The sequence below is a fragment of the Pseudophryne corroboree genome, unplaced genomic scaffold, assembly GCF_028390025.1.
Source record: "Pseudophryne corroboree isolate aPseCor3 unplaced genomic scaffold, aPseCor3.hap2 scaffold_1327, whole genome shotgun sequence".
NCBI lineage: Eukaryota > Metazoa > Chordata > Amphibia > Anura > Myobatrachidae > Pseudophryne > Pseudophryne corroboree.
Window position 1 is genome coordinate 21,713 of NW_026967953.1, and position 27,576 is coordinate 49,288.

The window sequence follows — 27,576 nt, forward strand, 5'->3', positions numbered from 1 at the left end:
GTGCTTCATCTACACGTTATAGCCCTGAATTTTCCAATGCCTATCTCTTTGCAAAAGAGAGATATCGGCAAGGAAAAGCTGTATTGTACCTTTGCATTTTTCTCCCAAACGAAGGACACTAGAATGAAAATTTTAAAGCCTCCTATTAGTGCTTCATCTACACGTTATAGCCCTGAATTTTCCAATGCCTATCTCTTTGCAAAAGAGAGATATCGGCAAGGAAAAGCTGTATTGTACCTTTGCATTTTTCTCCCAAACGAAGGACACTAGAATGAAAATTTTAAAGCCTCCTGTTAGTGCTTCATCTACACGTTATAGCCCTGAATTTTCCAATGCCTATCTCTTAGCAAAAGAGAGATATCGGCAAGGAAAAGCTGTATTGTACCTTTGCATTTTTCTCCCAAACGAAAGACACTAGAATGAAAATTTTAAAGCCTCCTGTTAGTGCTTCATATACACGTTATAGCCCTGAATTTTCTCATGCCTATCTCTTTGCAAAAGAGAGATATCGGCAAGGAAAAGCTGCATTGTACTTTTACATTTTTCTCCCAAACGAAAGACACTAGAATGAAAATTTTAAAGCCTCCTGTTAGTGCTTCATCTACACGTTATAGCCCTGAATTTTCCAATGCCTATCTCTTTGCAAAAGAGAGATATCGGCAAGGAAAAACTGTATTGTACCTTTGCATTTTTCTCCCAAACGAAAGACACTAGAATGAAAATTTTAAAGCCTCCTGTTAGTGCTTCATCTACACGTTATAGCCCTGAATTTTCCAATGCCTATCTCTTTGCAAAAGAGAGATATCGGCAAGGAAAAGCTGCATTGTACTTTTACATTTTTCTCCCAAACGAAAGACACTAGAATGAAAATTTTAAAGCCTCCTTTTAGTGCTTCATCTACACGTAATAGCCCTGAATTTTCCAATGCCTATCTCTTTGCAAAAGAGAGATATCGGCAAGGAAAAACTGTATTGTACCTTTGCATTTTTCTCCCAAACGAAAGACACTAGAATGAAAATTTTAAAGCCTCCTGTTAGTGCTTCATCTACACGTTATAGCCCTGAATTTTCCAATGCCTAGCTCTTTGCAAAAGAGAGATATCGGCAAGGAAAAGCTGTAATGTACCTTTGCATTTTTCTCCCAAACGAAGGACACTAGAATGAAAATTTTAAAGCCTCCTGTTAGTGCTTCATCTACACGTTATAGCCCTGAATTTTCAAATGCCTATCTCTTTGCAAAAGAGAGATATCGGCAAGGAAAAGCTGTATTGTACCTTTGCATTTTTCTCCCAAACGAAAGACACTAGAATGAAAATTTTAAAGCATCCTGTTAGTGCTTCATCTAAACGTTATAGCCCTGAATTTTCCAATGCCTATCTCTTTGCAAAAGAGAGATATCGGCAAGGAAAAACTGTATTGTACCTTTGCATTTTTCTCCCAAACGAAAGACACTAGAATGAAAATTTTAAAGCCTCCTGTTAGTGCTTCATCTACACGTTATAGCCCTGAATTTTCCAATGCCTATCTCTTTGCAAAAGAGAGATATCGGCAAGGAAAAGCTGTAATGTACCTTTGCATTTTTCTCCCAAACGAAGGACACTAGAATGAAAATTTTAAAGCCTCCTGTTAGTGCTTCATCTACACGTTATAGCCCTGAATTTTCAAATGCCTATCTCTTTGCAAAAGAGAGATATCGGCAAGGAAAAGCTGTATTGTACCTTTGCATTTTTCTCCCAAACGAAAGACACTAGAATGAAAATTTTAAAGCCTCCTGTTAGTGCTTGATCTAAACGTTATAGCCCTGAATTTTCCAATGCCTATCTCTTTGCAAAAGAGAGATATCGGCAAGGAAAAACTGTATTGTACCTTTGCATTTTTCTCCCAAACGAAAGACACTAGAATGAAAATTTTAAAGTCTACTGTTAGTGCTTCATCTACACGTTATAGCCCTGAATTTTCCAATGCCTAGCTCTTTGCAAAAGAGAGATATCGGCAAGGAAAAGCTGTATTGTACCTTTGCATTTTTCTCCCAAACGAAAGACACTAGAATGAAAATTTTAAAGCCTCCTGTTAGTGCTTCATCTACACGTTATAGCCCTGAATTTTCCAATGCCTATCTCTTTGCAAAAGAGAGATATCGGCAAGGAAAAGCTGTATTGTACCTTTGCATTTTTCTCCCAAACGAAGGACACTAGAATGAAAATTTTAAAGCCTCCTATTAGTGCTTCATCTACACGTTATAGCCCTGAATTTTCCAATGCCTATCTCTTTGCAAAAGAGAGATATCGGCAAGGAAAAGCTGTATTGTACCTTTGCATTTTTCTCCCAAACGAAGGACACTAGAATGAAAATTTTAAAGCCTCCTGTTAGTGCTTCATCTACACGTTATAGCCCTGAATTTTCCAATGCCTATCTCTTAGCAAAAGAGAGATATCGGCAAGGAAAAGCTGTATTGTACCTTTGCATTTTTCTCCCAAACGAAAGACACTAGAATGAAAATTTTAAAGCCTCCTGTTAGTGCTTCATATACACGTTATAGCCCTGAATTTTCTCATGCCTATCTCTTTGCAAAAGAGAGATATCGGCAAGGAAAAGCTGCATTGTACTTTTACATTTTTCTCCCAAACGAAAGACACTAGAATGAAAATTTTAAAGCCTCCTGTTAGTGCTTCATCTACACGTTATAGCCCTGAATTTTCCAATGCCTATCTCTTTGCAAAAGAGAGATATCGGCAAGGAAAAACTGTATTGTACCTTTGCATTTTTCTCCCAAACGAAAGACACTAGAATGAAAATTTTAAAGCCTCCTGTTAGTGCTTCATCTACACGTTATAGCCCTGAATTTTCCAATGCCTATCTCTTTGCAAAAGAGAGATATCGGCAAGGAAAAGCTGCATTGTACTTTTACATTTTTCTCCCAAACGAAAGACACTAGAATGAAAATTTTAAAGCCTCCTTTTAGTGCTTCATCTACACGTAATAGCCCTGAATTTTCCAATGCCTATCTCTTTGCAAAAGAGAGATATCGGCAAGGAAAAACTGTATTGTACCTTTGCATTTTTCTCCCAAACGAAAGACACTAGAATGAAAATTTTAAAGCCTCCTGTTAGTGCTTCATCTACACGTTATAGCCCTGAATTTTCCAATGCCTAGCTCTTTGCAAAAGAGAGATATCGGCAAGGAAAAGCTGTAATGTACCTTTGCATTTTTCTCCCAAACGAAGGACACTAGAATGAAAATTTTAAAGCCTCCTGTTAGTGCTTCATCTACACGTTATAGCCCTGAATTTTCAAATGCCTATCTCTTTGCAAAAGAGAGATATCGGCAAGGAAAAGCTGTATTGTACCTTTGCATTTTTCTCCCAAACGAAAGACACTAGAATGAAAATTTTAAAGCATCCTGTTAGTGCTTCATCTAAACGTTATAGCCCTGAATTTTCCAATGCCTATCTCTTTGCAAAAGAGAGATATCGGCAAGGAAAAACTGTATTGTACCTTTGCATTTTTCTCCCAAACGAAAGACACTAGAATGAAAATTTTAAAGCCTCCTGTTAGTGCTTCATCTACACGTAATAGCCCTGAATTTTCCAATGCCTATCTCTTTGCAAAAGAGAGATATCGGCAAGGAAAAGCAGCATTGTACTTTTGCATTTTTCTCCCAAACGAAAGACACTAGAATGAAAATTTTAAAGCCTCCTATTAGTGCTTCATCTACACGTTATTGCCCTGAATTGTCCAATGCCTAGCTCTTTGCAAAAGAGAGATATCGGCAAGGAAAAGCTGTATTGTACCTTTGCATTTTTCTCCCAAACGAAAGACACTAGAATGAAAATGTTAAAGCCTCCTGTTAGTGCTTCATCTACACGTTATAGCCCTGAATTTTCCAATGCCTATCTCTTTGCAAAAGAGAGATATCGGCAAGGAAAAGCTGTATTGTACCTTTGCATGTTTCTCCCAAACGAAGGACACTAGAATGAAAATTTTAAAGCCTCCTATTAGTGCTTCATCTACACGTTATAGCCCTGAATTTTCCAATGCCTATCTCTTTGCAAAAGAGAGATATCGGCAAGGAAAAGCTGTATTGTACCTTTGCATTTTTCTCCCAAACGAAAGACACTAGAATGAAAATGTTAAAGCCTCCTGTTAGTGCTTCATCTACACGTTATAGCCCTGAATTTTCCAATGCCTATCTCTTTGCAAAAGAGAGATATCGGCAAGGAAAAACTGTATTGTACCTTTGCATTTTTCTCCCAAACGAAAGACACTAGAATGAAAATTTTAAAGCCTCCTGTTAGTGCTTCATCTACACGTTATAGCCCTGAATTTTCCAATGCCTAGCTCTTTGCAAAAGAGAGATATTGGCAAGGAAAAGCTGTATTGTACCTTTGCATTTTTCTCCCAAACGAAAGACACTAGAATGAAAATTTTAAAGTCTACTGTTAGTGCTTCATCTACACGTTATAGCCCTGAATTTTCCAATGCCTAGCTCTTTGCAAAAGAGAGATATCGGCAAGGAAAAGCTGTATTGTACCTTTGCATTTTTCTCCCAAACGAAAGACACTAGAATGAAAATTTTAAAGCCTCCTGTTAGTGCTTCATCTACACGTTATAGCCCTGAATTTTCCAATGCCTATCTCTTTGCAAAAGAGAGATATCGGCAAGGAAAAGCTGTATTGTACCTTTGCATTTTTCTCCCAAACGAAGGACACTAGAATGAAAATTTTAAAGCCTCCTATTAGTGCTTCATCTACACGTTATAGCCCTGAATTTTCCAATGCCTATCTCTTTGCAAAAGAGAGATATCGGCAAGGAAAAGCTGTATTGTACCTTTGCATTTTTCTCCCAAACGAAGGACACTAGAATGAAAATTTTAAAGCCTCCTGTTAGTGCTTCATCTACACGTTATAGCCCTGAATTTTCCAATGCCTATCTCTTAGCAAAAGAGAGATATCGGCAAGGAAAAGCTGTATTGTACCTTTGCATTTTTCTCCCAAACGAAAGACACTAGAATGAAAATTTTAAAGCCTCCTGTTAGTGCTTCATATACACGTTATAGCCCTGAATTTTCTCATGCCTATCTCTTTGCAAAAGAGAGATATCGGCAAGGAAAAGCTGCATTGTACTTTTACATTTTTCTCCCAAACGAAAGACACTAGAATGAAAATTTTAAAGCCTCCTTTTAGTGCTTCATCTACACGTAATAGCCCTGAATTTTCCAATGCCTATCTCTTTGCAAAAGAGAGATATCGGCAAGGAAATGCTGTATTGTACCTTTGCATTTTTCTCCCAAACGAAAGACACTAGAATGAAAATTTTAAAGCCTCCTGTTAGTGCTTCATCTACACGTAATAGCCCTGAATTTTCCAATGCCTAGCTCTTTGCAAAAGAGAGATATTGGCAAGGAAAAGCTGTATTGTACCTTTGCATTTTTCTCCCAAACGAAGGACACTAGAATGAAAATTTTAAAGCCTCCTGTTAGTGCTTCATCTACACGTAATAGCCCTGAATTTTCCAATGCCTATCTCTTTGCAAAAGAGAGATATCGGCAAGGAAAAGCAGCATTGTACTTTTGCATTTTTCTCCCAAACGAAAGACACTAGAATGAAAATTTTAAAGCCTCCTATTAGTGCTTCATCTACACGTTATAGCCCTGAATTTTCCAATGCCTAGATCTTTGCAAAAGAGAGATATCGGCAAGGAAAAGCTGTATTGTACCTTTGCATTTTTCTCCCAAACGAAAGACACTAGAATGAAAATGTTAAAGCCTCCTGTTAGTGCTTCATCTACACGTTATAGCCCTGAATTTTCCAATGCCTATCTCTTTGCAAAAGAGAGATATCGGCAAGGAAAAGCTGTATTGTACCTTTGCATGTTTCTCCCAAACGAAGGACACTAGAATGAAAATTTTAAAGCCTCCTATTAGTGCTTCATCTACACGTTATAGCCCTGAATTTTCCAATGCCTATCTCTTTGCAAAAGAGAGATATCGGCAAGGAAAAGCTGTATTGTACCTTTGCATTTTTCTCCCAAACGAAGGACACTAGAATGAAAATTTTAAAGCCTTCTGTTAGTGCTTCATCTACACGTTATAGCCCTGAATTTTCAAATGCCTATCTCTTTGCAAAAGAGAGATATCGGCAAGGAAAAGCTGTATTGTACCTTTGCATTTTTCTCCCAAACGAAAGACACTAGAATGAAAATTTTAAAGCCTCCTGTTAGTGCTTCATCTACACGTTATAGCCCTGAATTTTCCAATGCCTATCTCTTTGCAAAAGAGAGATATCGGCAAGGAAAAACTGTATTGTACCTTTGCATTTTTCTCCCAAACGAAAGACACTAGAATGAAAATTTTAAAGCCTCCTGTTAGTGCTTCATCTACACGTTATAGCCCTGAATTTTCCAATGCCTAGCTCTTTGCAAAAGAGAGATATTGGCAAGGAAAAGCTGTATTGTACCTTTGCATGTTTCTCCCAAACGAAGGACACTAGAATGAAAATTTTAAAGCCTCCTTTTAGTGCTTCATCTACACGTAATAGCCCTGAATTTTCCAATGCCTATCTCTTTGCAAAAGAGAGATATCGGCAAGGAAAAACTGTATTGTACCTTTGCATTTTTCTCCCAAACGAAAGACACTAGAATGAAAATTTTAAAGCCTCCTGTTAGTGCTTCATCTACACGTTATAGCCCTGAATTTTCCAATGCCTAGCTCTTTGCAAAAGAGAGATATTGGCAAGGAAAAGCTGTATTGTACCTTTGCATTTTTCTCCCAAACGAAAGACACTAGAATGAAAATTTTAAAGTCTACTGTTAGTGCTTCATCTACACGTAATAGCCCTGAATTTTCCAATGCCTAGCTCTTTGCAAAAGAGAGATATCGGCAAGGAAAAGCTGTATTGTACCTTTGCATTTTTCTCCCAAACGAAAGACACTAGAATGAAAATTTTAAAGCCTCCTGTTAGTGCTTCATCTACACGTTATAGCCCTGAATTTTCCAATGCCTATCTCTTTGCAAAAGAGAGATATCGGCAAGGAAAAGCTGTATTGTACCTTTGCATTTTTCTCCCAAACGAAGGACACTAGAATGAAAATTTTAAAGCCTCCTGTTAGTGCTTCATCTACACGTTATAGCCCTGAATTTTCCAATGCCTAGCTCTTTGCAAAAGAGAGATATTGGCAAGGAAAAGCTGTAATGTACCTTTGCATTTTTCTCCCAAACGAAGGACACTAGAATGAAAATTTTAAAGCCTCCTGTTAGTGCTTCATCTACACGTTATAGCCCTGAATTTTCCAATGCCTATCTCTTTGCAAAAGAGAGATATCGGCAAGGAAAAGCAGCATTGTACTTTTGCATTTTTCTCCCAAACGAAAGACACTAGAATGAAAATTTTAAAGCCTCCTATTAGTGCTTCATCTACACGTTATAGCCCTGAATTTTCCAATGCCTAGCTCTTTGCAAAAGAGAGATATCGGCAAGGAAAAGCTGTATTGTACCTTTGCATTTTTCTCCCAAACGAAAGACACTAGAATGAAAATTTTAAAGCCTCCTGTTAGTGCTTCATCTACACGTTATAGCCCTGAATTTTCCAATGCCTATCTCTTTGCAAAAGAGAGATATCGGCAAGGAAAAGCTGTATTGTACCTTTGCATGTTTCTCCCAAACGAAGGACACTAGAATGAAAATTTTAAAGCCTCCTATTAGTGCTTCATCTACACGTTATAGCCCTGAATTTTCCAATGCCTATCTCTTTGCAAAAGAGAGATATCGGCAAGGAAAAGCTGTATTGTACCTTTGCATTTTTCTCCCAAACGAAGGACACTAGAATGAAAATTTTAAAGCCTCCTGTTAGTGCTTCATCTACACGTTATAGCCCTGAATTTTCAAATGCCTATCTCTTTGCAAAAGAGAGATATCGGCAAGGAAAAGCTGTATTGTACCTTTGCATTTTTCTCCCAAACGAAAGACACTAGAATGAAAATTTTAAAGCCTCCTGTTAGTGCTTCATCTACACGTTATAGCCCTGAATTTTCCAATGCCTATCTCTTTGCAAAAGAGAGATATCGGCAAGGAAAAACTGTATTGTACCTTTGCATTTTTCTCCCAAACGAAAGACACTAGAATGAAAATTTTAAAGCCTCCTGTTAGTGCTTCATCTACACGTTATAGCCCTGAATTTTCCAATGCCTATCTCTTTGCAAAAGAGAGATATCGGCAAGGAAAAGCTGTATTGTACCTTTGCATGTTTCTCCCAAACGAAGGACACTAGAATGAAAATTTTAAAGCCTCCTATTAGTGCTTCATCTACACGTTATAGCCCTGAATTTTCCAATGCCTATCTCTTTGCAAAAGAGAGATATCGGCAAGGAAAAGCTGTATTGTACCTTTGCATTTTTCTCCCAAACGAAGGACACTAGAATGAAAATTTTAAAGCCTCCTGTTAGTGCTTCATCTACACGTTATAGCCCTGAATTTTCAAATGCCTATCTCTTTGCAAAAGAGAGATATCGGCAAGGAAAAGCTGTATTGTACCTTTGCATTTTTCTCCCAAACGAAAGACACTAGAATGAAAATTTTAAAGCCTCCTGTTAGTGCTTCATCTACACGTTATAGCCCTGAATTTTCCAATGCCTATCTCTTTGCAAAAGAGAGATATCGGCAAGGAAAAACTGTATTGTACCTTTGCATTTTTCTCCCAAACGAAAGACACTAGAATGAAAATTTTAAAGCCTCCTGTTAGTGCTTCATCTACACGTTATAGCCCTGAATTTTCCAATGCCTAGCTCTTTGCAAAAGAGAGATATTGGCAAGGAAAAGCTGTATTGTACCTTTGCATTTTTCTCCCAAACGAAAGACACTAGAATGAAAATTTTAAAGTCTACTGTTAGTGCTTCATCTACACGTTATAGCCCTGAATTTTCCAATGCCTAGCTCTTTGCAAAAGAGAGATATCGGCAAGGAAAAGCTGTATTGTACCTTTGCATTTTTCTCCCAAACGAAAGACACTAGAATGAAAATTTTAAAGCCTCCTGTTAGTGCTTCATCTACACGTTATAGCCCTGAATTTTCCAATGCCTATCTCTTTGCAAAAGAGAGATATCGGCAAGGAAAAGCTGTATTGTACCTTTGCATTTTTCTCCCAAACGAAGGACACTAGAATGAAAATTTTAAAGCCTCCTATTAGTGCTTCATCTACACGTTATAGCCCTGAATTTTCCAATGCCTATCTCTTTGCAAAAGAGAGATATCGGCAAGGAAAAGCTGTATTGTACCTTTGCATTTTTCTCCCAAACGAAGGACACTAGAATGAAAATTTTAAAGCCTCCTTTTAGTGCTTCATCTACACGTTATAGCCCTGAATTTTCCAATGCCTATCTCTTAGCAAAAGAGAGATATCGGCAAGGAAAAGCTGTATTGTACCTTTGCATTTTTCTCCCAAACGAAAGACACTAGAATGAAAATTTTAAAGCCTCCTGTTAGTGCTTCATATACACGTTATAGCCCTGAATTTTCCAATGCCTATCTCTTTGCAAAAGAGAGATATCGGCAAGGAAAAGCTGCATTGTACTTTTACATTTTTCTCCCAAACGAAAGACACTAGAATGAAAATTTTAAAGCCTCCTGTTAGTGCTTCATCTACACGTTATAGCCCTGAATTTTCCAATGCCTATCTCTTTGCAAAAGAGAGATATCGGCAAGGAAAAGCTGCATTGTACTTTTACATTTTTCTCCCAAACGAAAGACACTAGAATGAAAATTTTAAAGCCTCCTTTTAGTGCTTCATCTACACGTTATAGCCCTGAATTTTCCAATGCCTAGCTCTTTGCAAAAGAGAGATATTGGCAAGGAAAAGCTGTATTGTACCTTTGCATTTTTCTCCCAAACGAAGGACACTAGAATGAAAATTTTAAAGCCTCCTGTTAGTGCTTCATCTACACGTTATAGCCCTGAATTTTCCAATGCCTATCTCTTAGCAAAAGAGAGATATCGGCAAGGAAAAGCTGTATTGTACCTTTGCATTTTTCTCCCAAACGAAAGACACTAGAATGAAAATTTTAAAGCCTCCTGTTAGTGCTTCATATACACGTTATAGCCCTGAATTTTCTCATGCCTATCTCTTTGCAAAAGAGAGATATCGGCAAGGAAAAGCTGCATTGTACTTTTACATTTTTCTCCCAAACGAAAGACACTAGAATGAAAATTTTAAAGCCTCCTGTTAGTGCTTCATCTACACGTTATAGCCCTGAATTTTCCAATGCCTATCTCTTTGCAAAAGAGAGATATCGGCAAGGAAAAACTGTATTGTACCTTTGCATTTTTCTCCCAAACGAAAGACACTAGAATGAAAATTTTAAAGCCTCCTGTTAGTGCTTCATCTACACGTTATAGCCCTGAATTTTCCAATGCCTATCTCTTTGCAAAAGAGAGATATCGGCAAGGAAAAGCTGCATTGTACTTTTACATTTTTCTCCCAAACGAAAGACACTAGAATGAAAATTTTAAAGCCTCCTTTTAGTGCTTCATCTACACGTAATAGCCCTGAATTTTCCAATGCCTATCTCTTTGCAAAAGAGAGATATCGGCAAGGAAAAACTGTATTGTACCTTTGCATTTTTCTCCCAAACGAAAGACACTAGAATGAAAATTTTAAAGCCTCCTGTTAGTGCTTCATCTACACGTTATAGCCCTGAATTTTCCAATGCCTAGCTCTTTGCAAAAGAGAGATATCGGCAAGGAAAAGCTGTAATGTACCTTTGCATTTTTCTCCCAAACGAAGGACACTAGAATGAAAATTTTAAAGCCTCCTGTTAGTGCTTCATCTACACGTTATAGCCCTGAATTTTCAAATGCCTATCTCTTTGCAAAAGAGAGATATCGGCAAGGAAAAGCTGTATTGTACCTTTGCATTTTTCTCCCAAACGAAAGACACTAGAATGAAAATTTTAAAGCATCCTGTTAGTGCTTCATCTAAACGTTATAGCCCTGAATTTTCCAATGCCTATCTCTTTGCAAAAGAGAGATATCGGCAAGGAAAAACTGTATTGTACCTTTGCATTTTTCTCCCAAACGAAAGACACTAGAATGAAAATTTTAAAGCCTCCTGTTAGTGCTTCATCTACACGTAATAGCCCTGAATTTTCCAATGCCTATCTCTTTGCAAAAGAGAGATATCGGCAAGGAAAAGCAGCATTGTACTTTTGCATTTTTCTCCCAAACGAAAGACACTAGAATGAAAATTTTAAAGCCTCCTATTAGTGCTTCATCTACACGTTATTGCCCTGAATTGTCCAATGCCTAGCTCTTTGCAAAAGAGAGATATCGGCAAGGAAAAGCTGTATTGTACCTTTGCATTTTTCTCCCAAACGAAAGACACTAGAATGAAAATGTTAAAGCCTCCTGTTAGTGCTTCATCTACACGTTATAGCCCTGAATTTTCCAATGCCTATCTCTTTGCAAAAGAGAGATATCGGCAAGGAAAAGCTGTATTGTACCTTTGCATGTTTCTCCCAAACGAAGGACACTAGAATGAAAATTTTAAAGCCTCCTATTAGTGCTTCATCTACACGTTATAGCCCTGAATTTTCCAATGCCTATCTCTTTGCAAAAGAGAGATATCGGCAAGGAAAAGCTGTATTGTACCTTTGCATTTTTCTCCCAAACGAAAGACACTAGAATGAAAATGTTAAAGCCTCCTGTTAGTGCTTCATCTACACGTTATAGCCCTGAATTTTCCAATGCCTATCTCTTTGCAAAAGAGAGATATCGGCAAGGAAAAACTGTATTGTACCTTTGCATTTTTCTCCCAAACGAAAGACACTAGAATGAAAATTTTAAAGCCTCCTGTTAGTGCTTCATCTACACGTTATAGCCCTGAATTTTCCAATGCCTAGCTCTTTGCAAAAGAGAGATATTGGCAAGGAAAAGCTGTATTGTACCTTTGCATTTTTCTCCCAAACGAAAGACACTAGAATGAAAATTTTAAAGTCTACTGTTAGTGCTTCATCTACACGTTATAGCCCTGAATTTTCCAATGCCTAGCTCTTTGCAAAAGAGAGATATCGGCAAGGAAAAGCTGTATTGTACCTTTGCATTTTTCTCCCAAACGAAAGACACTAGAATGAAAATTTTAAAGCCTCCTGTTAGTGCTTCATCTACACGTTATAGCCCTGAATTTTCCAATGCCTATCTCTTTGCAAAAGAGAGATATCGGCAAGGAAAAGCTGTATTGTACCTTTGCATTTTTCTCCCAAACGAAGGACACTAGAATGAAAATTTTAAAGCCTCCTATTAGTGCTTCATCTACACGTTATAGCCCTGAATTTTCCAATGCCTATCTCTTTGCAAAAGAGAGATATCGGCAAGGAAAAGCTGTATTGTACCTTTGCATTTTTCTCCCAAACGAAGGACACTAGAATGAAAATTTTAAAGCCTCCTGTTAGTGCTTCATCTACACGTTATAGCCCTGAATTTTCCAATGCCTATCTCTTAGCAAAAGAGAGATATCGGCAAGGAAAAGCTGTATTGTACCTTTGCATTTTTCTCCCAAACGAAAGACACTAGAATGAAAATTTTAAAGCCTCCTGTTAGTGCTTCATATACACGTTATAGCCCTGAATTTTCTCATGCCTATCTCTTTGCAAAAGAGAGATATCGGCAAGGAAAAGCTGCATTGTACTTTTACATTTTTCTCCCAAACGAAAGACACTAGAATGAAAATTTTAAAGCCTCCTTTTAGTGCTTCATCTACACGTAATAGCCCTGAATTTTCCAATGCCTATCTCTTTGCAAAAGAGAGATATCGGCAAGGAAATGCTGTATTGTACCTTTGCATTTTTCTCCCAAACGAAAGACACTAGAATGAAAATTTTAAAGCCTCCTGTTAGTGCTTCATCTACACGTAATAGCCCTGAATTTTCCAATGCCTAGCTCTTTGCAAAAGAGAGATATTGGCAAGGAAAAGCTGTATTGTACCTTTGCATTTTTCTCCCAAACGAAGGACACTAGAATGAAAATTTTAAAGCCTCCTGTTAGTGCTTCATCTACACGTAATAGCCCTGAATTTTCCAATGCCTATCTCTTTGCAAAAGAGAGATATCGGCAAGGAAAAGCAGCATTGTACTTTTGCATTTTTCTCCCAAACGAAAGACACTAGAATGAAAATTTTAAAGCCTCCTATTAGTGCTTCATCTACACGTTATAGCCCTGAATTTTCCAATGCCTAGATCTTTGCAAAAGAGAGATATCGGCAAGGAAAAGCTGTATTGTACCTTTGCATTTTTCTCCCAAACGAAAGACACTAGAATGAAAATGTTAAAGCCTCCTGTTAGTGCTTCATCTACACGTTATAGCCCTGAATTTTCCAATGCCTATCTCTTTGCAAAAGAGAGATATCGGCAAGGAAAAGCTGTATTGTACCTTTGCATGTTTCTCCCAAACGAAGGACACTAGAATGAAAATTTTAAAGCCTCCTATTAGTGCTTCATCTACACGTTATAGCCCTGAATTTTCCAATGCCTATCTCTTTGCAAAAGAGAGATATCGGCAAGGAAAAGCTGTATTGTACCTTTGCATTTTTCTCCCAAACGAAGGACACTAGAATGAAAATTTTAAAGCCTTCTGTTAGTGCTTCATCTACACGTTATAGCCCTGAATTTTCAAATGCCTATCTCTTTGCAAAAGAGAGATATCGGCAAGGAAAAGCTGTATTGTACCTTTGCATTTTTCTCCCAAACGAAAGACACTAGAATGAAAATTTTAAAGCCTCCTGTTAGTGCTTCATCTACACGTTATAGCCCTGAATTTTCCAATGCCTATCTCTTTGCAAAAGAGAGATATCGGCAAGGAAAAACTGTATTGTACCTTTGCATTTTTCTCCCAAACGAAAGACACTAGAATGAAAATTTTAAAGCCTCCTGTTAGTGCTTCATCTACACGTTATAGCCCTGAATTTTCCAATGCCTAGCTCTTTGCAAAAGAGAGATATTGGCAAGGAAAAGCTGTATTGTACCTTTGCATGTTTCTCCCAAACGAAGGACACTAGAATGAAAATTTTAAAGCCTCCTTTTAGTGCTTCATCTACACGTAATAGCCCTGAATTTTCCAATGCCTATCTCTTTGCAAAAGAGAGATATCGGCAAGGAAAAACTGTATTGTACCTTTGCATTTTTCTCCCAAACGAAAGACACTAGAATGAAAATTTTAAAGCCTCCTGTTAGTGCTTCATCTACACGTTATAGCCCTGAATTTTCCAATGCCTAGCTCTTTGCAAAAGAGAGATATTGGCAAGGAAAAGCTGTATTGTACCTTTGCATTTTTCTCCCAAACGAAAGACACTAGAATGAAAATTTTAAAGTCTACTGTTAGTGCTTCATCTACACGTAATAGCCCTGAATTTTCCAATGCCTAGCTCTTTGCAAAAGAGAGATATCGGCAAGGAAAAGCTGTATTGTACCTTTGCATTTTTCTCCCAAACGAAAGACACTAGAATGAAAATTTTAAAGCCTCCTGTTAGTGCTTCATCTACACGTTATAGCCCTGAATTTTCCAATGCCTATCTCTTTGCAAAAGAGAGATATCGGCAAGGAAAAGCTGTATTGTACCTTTGCATTTTTCTCCCAAACGAAGGACACTAGAATGAAAATTTTAAAGCCCCCTGTTAGTGCTTCATCTACACGTTATAGCCCTGAATTTTCCAATGCCTAGCTCTTTGCAAAAGAGAGATATTGGCAAGGAAAAGCTGTAATGTACCTTTGCATTTTTCTCCCAAACGAAGGACACTAGAATGAAAATTTTAAAGCCTCCTGTTAGTGCTTCATCTACACGTTATAGCCCTGAATTTTCCAATGCCTATCTCTTTGCAAAAGAGAGATATCGGCAAGGAAAAGCAGCATTGTACTTTTGCATTTTTCTCCCAAACGAAAGACACTAGAATGAAAATTTTAAAGCCTCCTATTAGTGCTTCATCTACACGTTATAGCCCTGAATTTTCCAATGCCTAGCTCTTTGCAAAAGAGAGATATCGGCAAGGAAAAGCTGTATTGTACCTTTGCATTTTTCTCCCAAACGAAAGACACTAGAATGAAAATTTTAAAGCCTCCTGTTAGTGCTTCATCTACACGTTATAGCCCTGAATTTTCCAATGCCTATCTCTTTGCAAAAGAGAGATATCGGCAAGGAAAAGCTGTATTGTACCTTTGCATGTTTCTCCCAAACGAAGGACACTAGAATGAAAATTTTAAAGCCTCCTATTAGTGCTTCATCTACACGTTATAGCCCTGAATTTTCCAATGCCTATCTCTTTGCAAAAGAGAGATATCGGCAAGGAAAAGCTGTATTGTACCTTTGCATTTTTCTCCCAAACGAAGGACACTAGAATGAAAATTTTAAAGCCTCCTGTTAGTGCTTCATCTACACGTTATAGCCCTGAATTTTCAAATGCCTATCTCTTTGCAAAAGAGAGATATCGGCAAGGAAAAGCTGTATTGTACCTTTGCATTTTTCTCCCAAACGAAAGACACTAGAATGAAAATTTTAAAGCCTCCTGTTAGTGCTTCATCTACACGTTATAGCCCTGAATTTTCCAATGCCTATCTCTTTGCAAAAGAGAGATATCGGCAAGGAAAAACTGTATTGTACCTTTGCATTTTTCTCCCAAACGAAAGACACTAGAATGAAAATTTTAAAGCCTCCTGTTAGTGCTTCATCTACACGTTATAGCCCTGAATTTTCCAATGCCTAGCTCTTTGCAAAAGAGAGATATTGGCAAGGAAAAGCTGTATTGTACCTTTGCATTTTTCTCCCAAACGAAAGACACTAGAATGAAAATTTTAAAGTCTACTGTTAGTGCTTCATCTACACGTTATAGCCCTGAATTTTCCAATGCCTAGCTCTTTGCAAAAGAGAGATATCGGCAAGGAAAAGCTGTATTGTACCTTTGCATTTTTCTCCCAAACGAAAGACACTAGAATGAAAATTTTAAAGCCTCCTGTTAGTGCTTCATCTACACGTTATAGCCCTGAATTTTCCAATGCCTATCTCTTTGCAAAAGAGAGATATCGGCAAGGAAAAGCTGTATTGTACCTTTGCATTTTTCTCCCAAACGAAGGACACTAGAATGAAAATTTTAAAGCCTCCTATTAGTGCTTCATCTACACGTTATAGCCCTGAATTTTCCAATGCCTATCTCTTTGCAAAAGAGAGATATCGGCAAGGAAAAGCTGTATTGTACCTTTGCATTTTTCTCCCAAACGAAGGACACTAGAATGAAAATTTTAAAGCCTCCTTTTAGTGCGTCATCTACACGTTATAGCCCTGAATTTTCCAATGCCTATCTCTTAGCAAAAGAGAGATATCGGCAAGGAAAAGCTGTATTGTACCTTTGCATTTTTCTCCCAAACGAAAGACACTAGAATGAAAATTTTAAAGCCTCCTGTTAGTGCTTCATATACACGTTATAGCCCTGAATTTTCCAATGCCTATCTCTTTGCAAAAGAGAGATATCGGCAAGGAAAAGCTGCATTGTACTTTTACATTTTTCTCCCAAACGAAAGACACTAGAATGAAAATTTTAAAGCCTCCTGTTAGTGCTTCATCTACACGTTATAGCCCTGAATTTTCCAATGCCTATCTCTTTGCAAAAGAGAGATATCGGCAAGGAAAAGCTGCATTGTACTTTTACATTTTTCTCCCAAACGAAAGACACTAGAATGAAAATTTTAAAGCCTCCTTTTAGTGCTTCATCTACACGTTATAGCCCTGAATTTTCCAATGCCTAGCTCTTTGCAAAAGAGAGATATTGGCAAGGAAAAGCTGTATTGTACCTTTGCATTTTTCTCCCAAACGAAGGACACTAGAATGAAAATTTTAAAGCCTCCTGTTAGTGCTTCATCTACACGTTATAGCCCTGAATTTTCCAATGCCTATCTCTTTGCAAAAGAGAGATATCGGCAAGGAAAAACTGTATTGTACCTTTGCATTTTTCTCCCGAACGAAAGACACTAGAATGAAAATTTTAAAGCCTCCTGTTAGTGCTTCATCTACACGTTATAGCCCTGAATTTTCCAATGCCTAGCTCTTTGCAAAAGAGAGATATTGGCAAGGAAAAGCTGTATTGTACCTTTGCATTTTTCTCCCAAACGAAAGACACTAGAATGAAAATTTTAAAGCCTCCTGTTAGTGCTTCATCTACACGTTATAGCCCTGAATTTTCCAATGCCTAGCTCTTTGCAAAAGAGAGATATCGGCAAGGAAAAGCTGTATTGTACCTTTGCATTTTTCTCCCAAACGAAAGACACTAGAATGAAAATTTTAAAGCCTCCTGTTAGTGCTTCATCTACACGTTATAGCCCTGAATTTTCCAATGCCTATCTCTTTGCAAAAGAGAGATATCGGCAAGGAAAAGCTGTATTGTACCTTTGCATTTTTCTCCCAAACGAAGGACACTAGAATGAAAATTTTAAAACCTCCTATTAGTGCTTCATCTACACGTTATAGCCCTGAATTTTCCAATGCCTATCTCTATGCAAAAGAGAGATATCGGCAAGGAAAAGCTGTATTGTACCTTTGCATTTTTCTCCCAAACGAAGTACACTAGAATGAAAATGTTAAAGCCTCCTGTTAGTGCTTCATCTACACGTTATAGCCCTGAATTTTCCAATGCCTATCTCTTTGCAAAAGAGAGATATCGGCAAGGAAAAGCTGTATTGTACCTTTGCATTTTTCTCCCAAACGAAAGACACTAGAATGAAAATTTTAAAGCCTCCTGTTAGTGCTTCATCTACACGTTATAGCCCTGCATTTTCCAATGCCTATCTCTTTGCAAAAGAGAGATATCGGCAAGGAAAAGCTGCATTGTACTTTTGCATTTTTCTCCCAAACGAAAGACACTAGAATGAAAATTTTAAAGCCTCCTGTTAGTGCTTCATCTATACGTTATAGCCCTGAATTTTCCAATGCCTATCTCTTTGCAAAAGAGAGATATCGGCAAGGAAAAGCTGTATTGTACCTTTGCATTTTTCTCCCAAACGAAGGACACTAGAATGAAAAATTTAAAGCCTCCTGTTAGTGCTTCATCTACACGTTATAGCCCTGAATTTTCCAATGCCTATCTCTTTGCAAAAGAGAGATATCGGCAAGGAAAAGCTGTATTGTACCTTTGCATTTTTCTCCCAAACGAAAGACACTAGAATGAAAATTTTAAAGCCTACTGTTAGTGCTTCATCTACACGTTATAGCCCTGAATTTTCCAATGCCTAGCTCTTTGCAAAAGAGAGATATCGGCAAGGAAATGCTGTATTGTACCTTTGCATTTTTCTCCCAAACGAAAGACACTAGAATGAAAATGTTAAAGCCTACTGTTAGTGCTTCATCTACACGTTATAGCCCTGAATTTTCCAATGCCTAGCTCTTTGCAAAAGAGAGATATCGGCAAGGAAAAGCTGTATTGTACCTTTGCATTTTTCTCCCAAACGAAAGACACTAGAATGAAAATTTTAAAGCCTCCTGTTAGTGCTTCATCTACACGTTATAGCCCTGAATTTTCCAATGCCTATCTCTTTGCAAAAGAGAGATATCAGCAAGGAAAAGCTGTATTGTACCTTTGCATTTTTCTCCCAAACGAAGGACACTAGAATGAAAATTTTAAAGCCTCCTATTAGTGCTTCATCTACACGTTATAGCCCTGAATTTTCCAATGCCTATCTCTTTGCAAAAGAGAGATATCGGCAAGGAAAAACTGTATTGTACCTTTGCATTTTTCTCCCAAACGAAAGACACTAAAATGAAAATTTTAAAGCCTCCTGTTAGTGCTTCATCTACACGTTATAGCCCTGAATTTTCCAATGCCTATCTCTTTGCAAAAGAGAGATATCGGCAAGGAAAAGCTGTATTGTACCTTTGCATTTTTCTCCCAAACGAAAGATACTAGAATGAAAATTTTAAATCCTACTGTTAGTGCTTCATCTGCACGTTATAGCCCTGAATTTTCCAATGCCTAGCTCTTTGCAAAAGAGAGATATCGGCAAGGAAAAGCTGTATTGTACCTTTGCATTTTTCTCCCAAACGAAAGACACTAGAATGAAAATTTTAAAGCCTACTGTTAGTGCTTCATCTACACGTTATAGCCCTGAATTTTCCAATGCCTAGCTCTTTGCAAAAGAGAGATATCGGCAAGGAAAAGCTGTATTGTACCTTTGCATTTTTCTCCCAAACGAAAGACACTAGAATGATAATTTTAAAGCCTCCTGTTAGTGCTTCATCTACACGTTATAGCCCTGCATTTTCCAATGCCTATCTCTTTGCAAAAGAGAGATATCGGCAAGGAAAAGCTGCATTGTACTTTTGCATTTTTCTCCCAAACGAAAGACACTAGAATGAAAATTTTAAAGCCTCCTGTTAGTGCTTCATCTACACGTTATAGCCCTGAATTTTCCAATGCCTATCTCTTTGCAAAAGAGAGATATCGGCAAGGAAAAGCTGTATTGTGCCTTTGCATTTTTCTCCCAAACGAAAGACACTAGAATGAAAATGTTAAAGCCTACTGTTAGTGCTTCAACTACACGTTATAGCCCTGAATTTTCCAATGCCTAGCTCTTTGCAAAAGAGAGATATCGGCAAGGAAAAGCTGTATTGTACCTTTGCATTTTTCTCCCAAACGAAAGACACTAGAATGAAAATTTTAAAGCCTCCTGTTAGTGCTTCATCTACACGTTATAGCCCTGAATTTTCCAATGCCTATCTCTTTGCAAAAGAGAGATATCGGCAAGGAAAAGCTGTATTGTACCTTTGCATTTTTCTCCCAAACGAAGGACACTAGAATGAAAATGTTAAAGCCTCCTATTAGTGCTTCATCTACACGTTATAGCCCTGAATTTTCCAATGCCTATCTCTTTGCAAAAGAGAGATATCGGCAAGGAAAAACTGTATTGTACCTTTGCATTTTTCTCCCAAACGAAAGACACTAGAATGAAAATTTTAAAGCCTCCTGTTAGTGCTTCATCTACACGTTATAGCCCTGAATTTTCCAATGCCTATCTCTTTGCAAAAGAGAGATATCGGCAAGGAAAAGCTGTATTGTACCTTTGCATTTTTCTCCCAAACGAAAGACACTAGAATGAAAATTTTAAATCCTACTGTTAGTGCTTCATCTACACGTTATAGCCCTGAATTTTCCAATGCCTAGCTCTTTGCAAAAGAGAGATATCGACAAGGAAAAGCTGTATTGTACCTTTGCATTTTTCTCCCAAACGAAAGACACTAGAATGAAAATTTTAAAGCCTCCTGTTAGTGCTTCATCTACACGTTATAGCCCTGAATTTTCCAATGCCTATCTCTTTGCAAAAGAGAGATATCGGCAAGGAAAAGCTGTATTGTACCTTTGCATTTTTCTCCCAAACGAAGTACACTAGAATGAAAATTTTAAAGCCTCCTGTTAGTGCTTCATCTACACGTTATAGCCCTGCATTTTCCAATGCCTATCTCTTTGCAAAAGAGAGATATCGGCAAGGAAAAGCTGCATTGTACTTTTGCATTTTTCTCCCAAACGAAAGACACTAGAATGAAAATTTTAAAGCCTCCTGTTAGTGCTTCATCTACACGTTATAGCCCTGAATTTTCCAATGCCTAGCTCTTTGCAAAAGAGAGATATTGGCAAGGAAAAGCTGTATTGTACCTTTGCATTTTTCTCCCAAACGAAAGACACTAGAATGAAAATTTTAAAGCCTCCTGTTAGTGCTTCATCTACACGATATAGCCCTGAATTTTCCAATGCCTATCTCTTTGCAAAAGAGAGATATCGGCAAGGAAAAGCTGTATTGTACCTTTGCATTTTTCTCCCAAACGAAGGACACTAGAATGAAAATTTTAAAGCCTCCTGTTAGTGTTTCATCTACACGTTATAGCCCTGAATTTTCCAATGCCTATTTCTTTGCAAAAGAGAGATATCGGCAAGGAAAAGCTGTATTGTACCTTTGCATTTTTCTCCCAAACGAAAGACACTAGAATGAAAATTTTAAAGCCTACTGTTAGTGCTTCATCTACACGTTATAGCCCTGAATTTTCCAATGCCTAGCTCTTTGCAAAAGAGAGATATCGGCAAGGAAAAGCTGTATTGTACCTTTGCATTTTTCTCCCAAACGAAAGACACTAGAATGAAAATTTTAAAGCCTCCTGTTAGTGCTTCATCTACACGTTATAGCCCTGAATTTTCCAATGCCTATCTCTTTGCAAAAGAGAGATATCGGCAAGGAAAAGCTGTATTGTACCTTTGCTTTTTTCTCCCAAACGAAAGACACTAGAATGAAAATTTTAAAGCCTCCTATTAGTGCTTCATCTACACGTTATAGCCCTGAATTTTCCAATGCCTATCTCTTTGCAAAAGAGAGATATCGGCAAGGGAAAGCTGCATTGTACTTTTGCATTTTTCTCCCAAACGAAAGACACTAGAATGAAAATTTTAAAGCCTCCGGTTAGTGCTTCATCTACACGTTATAGCCCTGAATTTTCCAATGCCTAGCTCTTTGCAAAAGAGAGATATTGGCAAGGAAAAGCTGTATTGTACCTTTGCATTTTTCTCCCAAACGAAAGACACTAGAATGAAAATTTAAAAGCCTCCTGTTAGTGCTTCATGTACGCGGTATAGCCCTGAATTTTCCAATGCCTAGCTCTTTGCAAAAGAGAGATATCGGCAAGGAAAAGCTGTATTGTACCTTTGCATTTTTCTCCCAAACGAAAGACACTAGAATGAAAATTTTAAAGCCTCCTGTTAGTGCTTCATCTACACGTTATAGCCCTGAATTTTCCAATGCCTATCTCTTTGCAAAAGAGAGATATCGGCAAGGAAATGCTGTATTGTACCTTTGCATTTTTCTCCCAAACGAAAGACACTAGAATGAAAATTTTAAAGCCTCCTGTTAGTGCTTCATCTACACGTTATAGCCCTGCATTTTCCAATGCCTATCTCTTTGCAAAAGAGAGATATCGGCAAGGAAAAGCTGCATTGTACTTTTGCATTTTTCTCCCAAACGAAAGACACTAGAATGAAAATTTTAAAGCCTCCTGTTAGTGCTTCATCTACACGTTATAGCCCTGAATTTTCCAATGCCTATCTCTTTGCAAAAGAGAGATATCGGCAAGGAAAAGCTGTATTGTACCTTTGCATTTTTCTCCCAAACGAAGGACACTAGAATGAAAATTTTAAAGCCTCCTATTAGTGCTTCATCTACACGTTATAGCCCTGAATTTTCCAATGCCTATCTCTTTGCAAAAGAGAGATATCGGTAAGGAAAAGCTGTATTGTACCTTTGCATTTTTCTCCCAAACGAAGTACACTAGAATGAAAATGTTAAAGCCTCCTGTTAGTGCTTCATCTACACGTTATAGCCCTGAATTTTCCAATGCCTATCTCTTTGCAAAAGAGAGATATCGGCAAGGAAAAGCTGTATTGTACCTTTGCATTTTTCTCCCAAACGAAAGACACTAGAATGAAAATTTTAAAGCCTCCTGTTAGTGCTTCATCTACACGTTATAGCCCTGAATTTTCCAATGCCTATCTCTTTGCAAAAGAGAGATATCGGCAAGGAAATGCTGTATTGTACCTTTGCATTTTTCTCCCAAACGAAAGACACTAGAATGAAAATTTTAAAGCCTCCTGTTAGTGCTTCATCTACACGTTATAGCCCTGCATTTTCCAATGCCTATCTCTTTGCAAAAGAGAGATATCGGCAAGGAAAAGCTGCATTGTACTTTTGCATTTTTCTCCCAAACGAAAGACACTAGAATGAAAATTTTAAAGCCTCCTGTTAGTGCTTCATCTACACGTTATAGCCCTGAATTTTCCAATGCCTAGCTCTTTGCAAAAGAGAGATATTGGCAAGGAAAAGCTGTATTGTACCTTTGCATTTTTCTCCCAAACGAAAGACACTAGAATGAAAATTTTAAAGCCTACTGTTAGTGCTTCATCTACACGTTATAGCCCTGAATTTTCCAATGCCTAGCTCTTTGCAAAAGAGAGATATCGGCAAGGAAAAGCTGTATTGTACCTTTGCATTTTTCTCCCAAACGAAAGACACTAGAATGAAAATTTTAAAGCCTCCTGTTAGTGCTTCATCTACACGTTATAGCCCTGAATTTTCCAATGCCTATCTCTTTGCAAAAGAGAGATATCGGCAAGGAAAAGCTGTATTGTACCTTTGCTTTTTTCTCCCAAACGAAAGACACTAGAATGAAAATTTTAAAGCCTCCTATTAGTGCTTCATCTACACGTTATAGCCCTGAATTTTCCAATGCCTATCTCTTTGCAAAAGAGAGATATCGGCAAGGAAAAGCTGCATTGTACTTTTGCATTTTTCTCCCAAACGAAAGACACTAGAATGAAAATTTTAAAGCCTCCTGTTAGTGCTTCATCTACACGTTATAGCCCTGAATTTTCCAATGCCTAGCTCTTTGCAAAAGAGAGATATTGGCAAGGAAAAGCTGTATTGTACCTTTGCATTTTTCTCCCAAACGAAAGACACTAGAATGAAAATTTAAAAGCCTCCTGTTAGTGCTTCATCTACACGGTATAGCCCTGAATTTTCCAATGCCTAGCTCTTTGCAAAAGAGAGATATCGGCAAGGAAAAGCTGTATTGTACCTTTGCATTTATCTCCCAAACGAAAGACACTAGAATGCAAACTACATGTAGTGCTGCAGGGCCCACACCCTTTTACTTGCCTTACAGAGCAGCTCTGGAGCTGTTACAGTGCCCAGCTGCTGCAAGAAATCAGCTTGAATGCTTCAGGGGATGGGGCATGGCCAACATGAGCCCCACACCAAAGGAGGGGGGAGGTGTTTAATGCGAACTAGGGGTCATCCAAGCACTGCAAAAGGCCGCCATGCCCTGCATGCCCCTTTTCTCTTTTCATATGCAGATGAGGGTTCCAGTCAACTTTGGCCCACTGCTTGGATAACATCACCGTATGCAAATCCGTCTGCTGCAGACCTTCCCCCAGGAGTGCTTGTACTAGTTGTTGCATATGGTTTGATATTTGATAGTGCTTCAGTATTAGGCAGCCTTCCGCCCTCCCATGTTCATCTGAAAAGATGTGGTCTCCCTGCAGTTGTTGTCCCCAGATGAGAGTTCACTTGTGCTGCCTCAGTTGAATCTCCTTTACTTGACAGAGATGTGCCTGAGCAGCTGCCCTCACCAGCCCTATCCCAAATCATACTTATTTTGCATAGGAGATACCATGGTCATGAAGATTGTTCTCCCAGGGTGAGGTTCATTCATTGCATTCTGGGTATGCTGACCCCTGTGATTTTCCCAAATGTGGGAAACTCGACTGCATTATTTGTGGTAGTGGGGGACTGTGTTTGTGCTTTCCTCTGGTCAGCTCTGGTAAAAGTCAGATTTCTTTGTCTCAGATCTTCCTCTAGCCTTGTTCTTCTTTCGAGAGTTCCCTGGTGCTGCCTCAGTTGGATCTCCTTCACTTCACAGGGGGGAACCCGAGCAGCGACCCTCCCCAGCTCTAGCCCAACTCCTACTTACCTGCCAGGTGAGATACTATGATCATGAAGGTGCTTCTCCCAGGGCAAGGCTCAACCATTGCACTCTGGGTGTGCTGCTCCTGCGATTTCCCCAAATGTGGGAAACTTGACTGCATAATTTGTGTTTCCCCTCGTCGGCTCTCGTATAATTCAGATCTCTTTGTCTCAGGTCTCTCTCCAGCCTAGTTTGCTGTCTGTTTCCACTTCTCTTTTCTTCAGCCGCTCCCTTCTATACCCTTGTGCACTATCCTGACTTCTCCTCCCGTCTGCTTACTTTGTGCCTTCCAATGCACAATGCAAACTACAGGTAGTGCTGCAGGGCCCACACCCTTTTACTTGCCTTACAGAGCAGCTCTGGAGCTGTTACAGTGCCCAGCTGCTGCAAGAAATCAGCTTGAATGCTTCAGGGGCTGGGGCATAGCCAACATGAGCCCCACACCAAAGGAGGGTGGAGGTGTTTAATGCAAACTAGGGGTCAGCCAAGCGCCGCAAAAGGCCACCATGCCCTGCACGCCCCTTTTCTCTTTTCATATGCAGACGAGGGTTGAAGCCAACTTTGACCCACTGCTTGGATGACATCACCATATGCAAATCCATCTGCGGCAGGCCTTCCCCCAGGAATGCTTGCACTAGTTGTTGCATTTGGTTTGTTGTTTGGGGGTGCTTCAGTATTAGGCAGCCTTCTGCCCTCCCATGTTCATCTTCAGGGGATGGGGCATGGCCAACATGAGCCCCACACCAAAGGAGGGTGGAGGTGTTTAATGCGAACTAGGGGTCATCCAAGCACCGCAAAAGGCCGCCATGCCCTGCACGCCCCTTTTCTCTTTTCATATGCAGATGAGGGTTGAAGCCAACTTTGACCCACTGCTTGGATGACATCACCGTATGCAAATCCGTCTTCTGCAGAACTTCACTTGACAGGGGGGTGCCCGAGCAGCGACCCTCCCCATCTCTAGCCCAACTCCTACTTACCTGCCAGGTGAGATACTATGATCAGGAAGGTGCTTCTCCCAGGGCAAGGCTCACCCATTGCACTCTGGGTGTGCTGCTCCTACGATTTCCCCAAATGTGGGACACTTGACTGCATAATTTGTGTTTCCTCTAGTCGGCTACTCGTATAATTCAGATCTCTTTGTCTCAGGTCTCTCTCCAGCCTAGTTTGCTGTCTGTTTCCACTTCTCTTTTCTTGAGCCGCTGCCTTCTATGCCCTTGTGCACTCTCCTGACTTCTCCTGTCTGCTTACTTTGTGCCTTCCAACGCACAATGCAAACTACAGGTAGTGCTGCAGGGCCCACACCCTTTTACTTGCCTTTCAGAGCAGCTCTGGAGCTGTTACAGTGCCCAGCTGCTGCAAGAAATCAGCTTGAATGCTTCAGGGGCTGGGGCATAGCCAACATGAGCCCCACACCGATGGAGGGTGGAGGTGTTTAATGCGAACTAAGGGTCATCCAAGCGCCGCAAAAGGCCGCCATGCCCTGCATACCCCTTTTCTCTTTTCATATGCAGATGAGGGTTCCAGCCAACTTTGGCCCACTGCTTGGATGACATCACCGTATGCAAATCAGTCTTCTGCAGACCTTCCCCCAGGAATGCTTGTACTAGTTGTTGCATTTGGTTTGTTGTTTGGGGTGCTTCAGTATTAGGCAGCCTTCAGCTCTCCCATGTTCATCTGAAAATATGTGTTCTCCCTGCAGTTGTTGTCCCCAGATGAGAGTTCCCTTGTGCTGCCTCAGTTGAATCTCCTTTACTTGAAAGAGATGTGCCTGAGCAGCGGCCCTCCCCAGCCCTATCCCAAATCATACTTATTTTGCATAGGAGATACCATGGTCATGAAGATTGTTCTCCCAGGGTGAGGTTCATTCATTGCATTCTGGGTATGCTGACCCCTGTGATTTCCCCAAATGTGGGAAACTCGACTGCATTATTTGTGGTAGTGGGGGACTGTGTTTGTGCTTTCCTCTGGTCAGCTCTGGTAAAAGTCAGATTTCTTTGTCTCAGATCTTCCTCTAGCCTTGTTCTTTTTTTGAGAGTTTCCTTGTGCTGCCTCAGTTGGATCTCCTTCACTTGACAGGGGGGTGCCCGAGCAGCGACCCTCCCCAGCTCAAGCCCAACTCCTACTTACCTGCCAAGTGAGATACTATGATCAGGAAGGTGCTTCTACCAGGGCAAGGCTCACCCATTGCACTCTGGGTGTGCTGCTCCTACGATTTCCCCAAATGTGGGACACTTGACTGCATAATTTGTGTTTCCTCTGGTCGGCTACTCTTATAATTCAGATCTCTTTGTCTCAGGTCTCTCTCCAGCCTAGTTTGCTGTCTGTTTCCACTTCTCTTTTCTTGAGCCCCTGCCTTCTATGCCCTTGTGCACTCTCCTGACTTCTCCTGTCTGCTTACTTTGTGCCTTCCAACGCACAATGCAAACTACAGGTAGTGCTGCAGGGCCAACACCCTTTTACTTGCCTTACAGAGCAGCTCTGGAGCTGTTACAGTGCCCAGCTGCTGCAAGAAATCAGCTTGAATGCTTCAGGGGCTGGGGCATAGCCAACATGAGCAGCAAGATGCAGCACTGGACTATTAGTAATGTACTGTTGTATGCTGAGCACCACAATGCAGCACAAGACAATGAGCAGTGATACTGAGCACTGATGAGGATACTACTGAGAACTGACACTGAGCAGGAGAGACACACTACTAGTATTACTGAGCAGCAATAAGTAACCACTGATACTGGGCACTGATATTGAGATTTCCACTGAGAGAACATAGCCACGTCCTCTCCGCTCTCTCTTCAATGCACGAGTAAAAATGGCGGCAACGCGCAGCTCTTTATATGGAATCCGAATCTCGCGAGAATCCGACAGCGGGATGATGACATTTTCCCTTGTTCAGGTTTTCCGAGTCAGGCGGGAACAACCGAGCCTGCCACGGACCAGTGTAAACCACGTGGAGTTCGTCGGGAATTCGGTTCTCGGAGAACCGAACCCGCTCCTCTATATATACTATATTACTATGTTACTGTAGTATACAGAACACCACAATGCAATGAGCAGTGATAGTGAGCAC

The 27,576-nt window shown here is 39.5% G+C and overlaps 4 non-coding genes and 1 pseudogene across 4 annotated transcripts; all 5 read left to right on the forward strand.

Moving 5' to 3' along the window:
- The first annotated feature begins 24,191 nt into the window (after nucleotides 1-24,191).
- LOC134994806 (U1 spliceosomal RNA) lies at nucleotides 24,192-24,355 on the forward strand. Its single transcript, XR_010197759.1, has one exon. It is a non-coding gene; the product is annotated as a U1 spliceosomal RNA (small nuclear RNA).
- A 152-nt stretch (nucleotides 24,356-24,507) lies between these two features.
- Nucleotides 24,508-24,643, forward strand: LOC134994802 (U1 spliceosomal RNA; annotated as a pseudogene).
- An 835-nt stretch (nucleotides 24,644-25,478) lies between these two features.
- LOC134994801 (U1 spliceosomal RNA) lies at nucleotides 25,479-25,642 on the forward strand. Its single transcript, XR_010197758.1, has one exon. It is a non-coding gene; the product is annotated as a U1 spliceosomal RNA (small nuclear RNA).
- Nucleotides 25,643-26,312: 670 nt separating this feature from the next.
- On the forward strand, nucleotides 26,313-26,476 carry LOC134994853 (U1 spliceosomal RNA). The gene has a single exon (XR_010197801.1). It is a non-coding gene; the product is annotated as a U1 spliceosomal RNA (small nuclear RNA).
- A 152-nt stretch (nucleotides 26,477-26,628) lies between these two features.
- Nucleotides 26,629-26,792, forward strand: LOC134994815 (U1 spliceosomal RNA). Its single transcript, XR_010197764.1, has one exon. It is a non-coding gene; the product is annotated as a U1 spliceosomal RNA (small nuclear RNA).
- The last annotated feature ends 784 nt before the right edge of the window (nucleotides 26,793-27,576 follow it).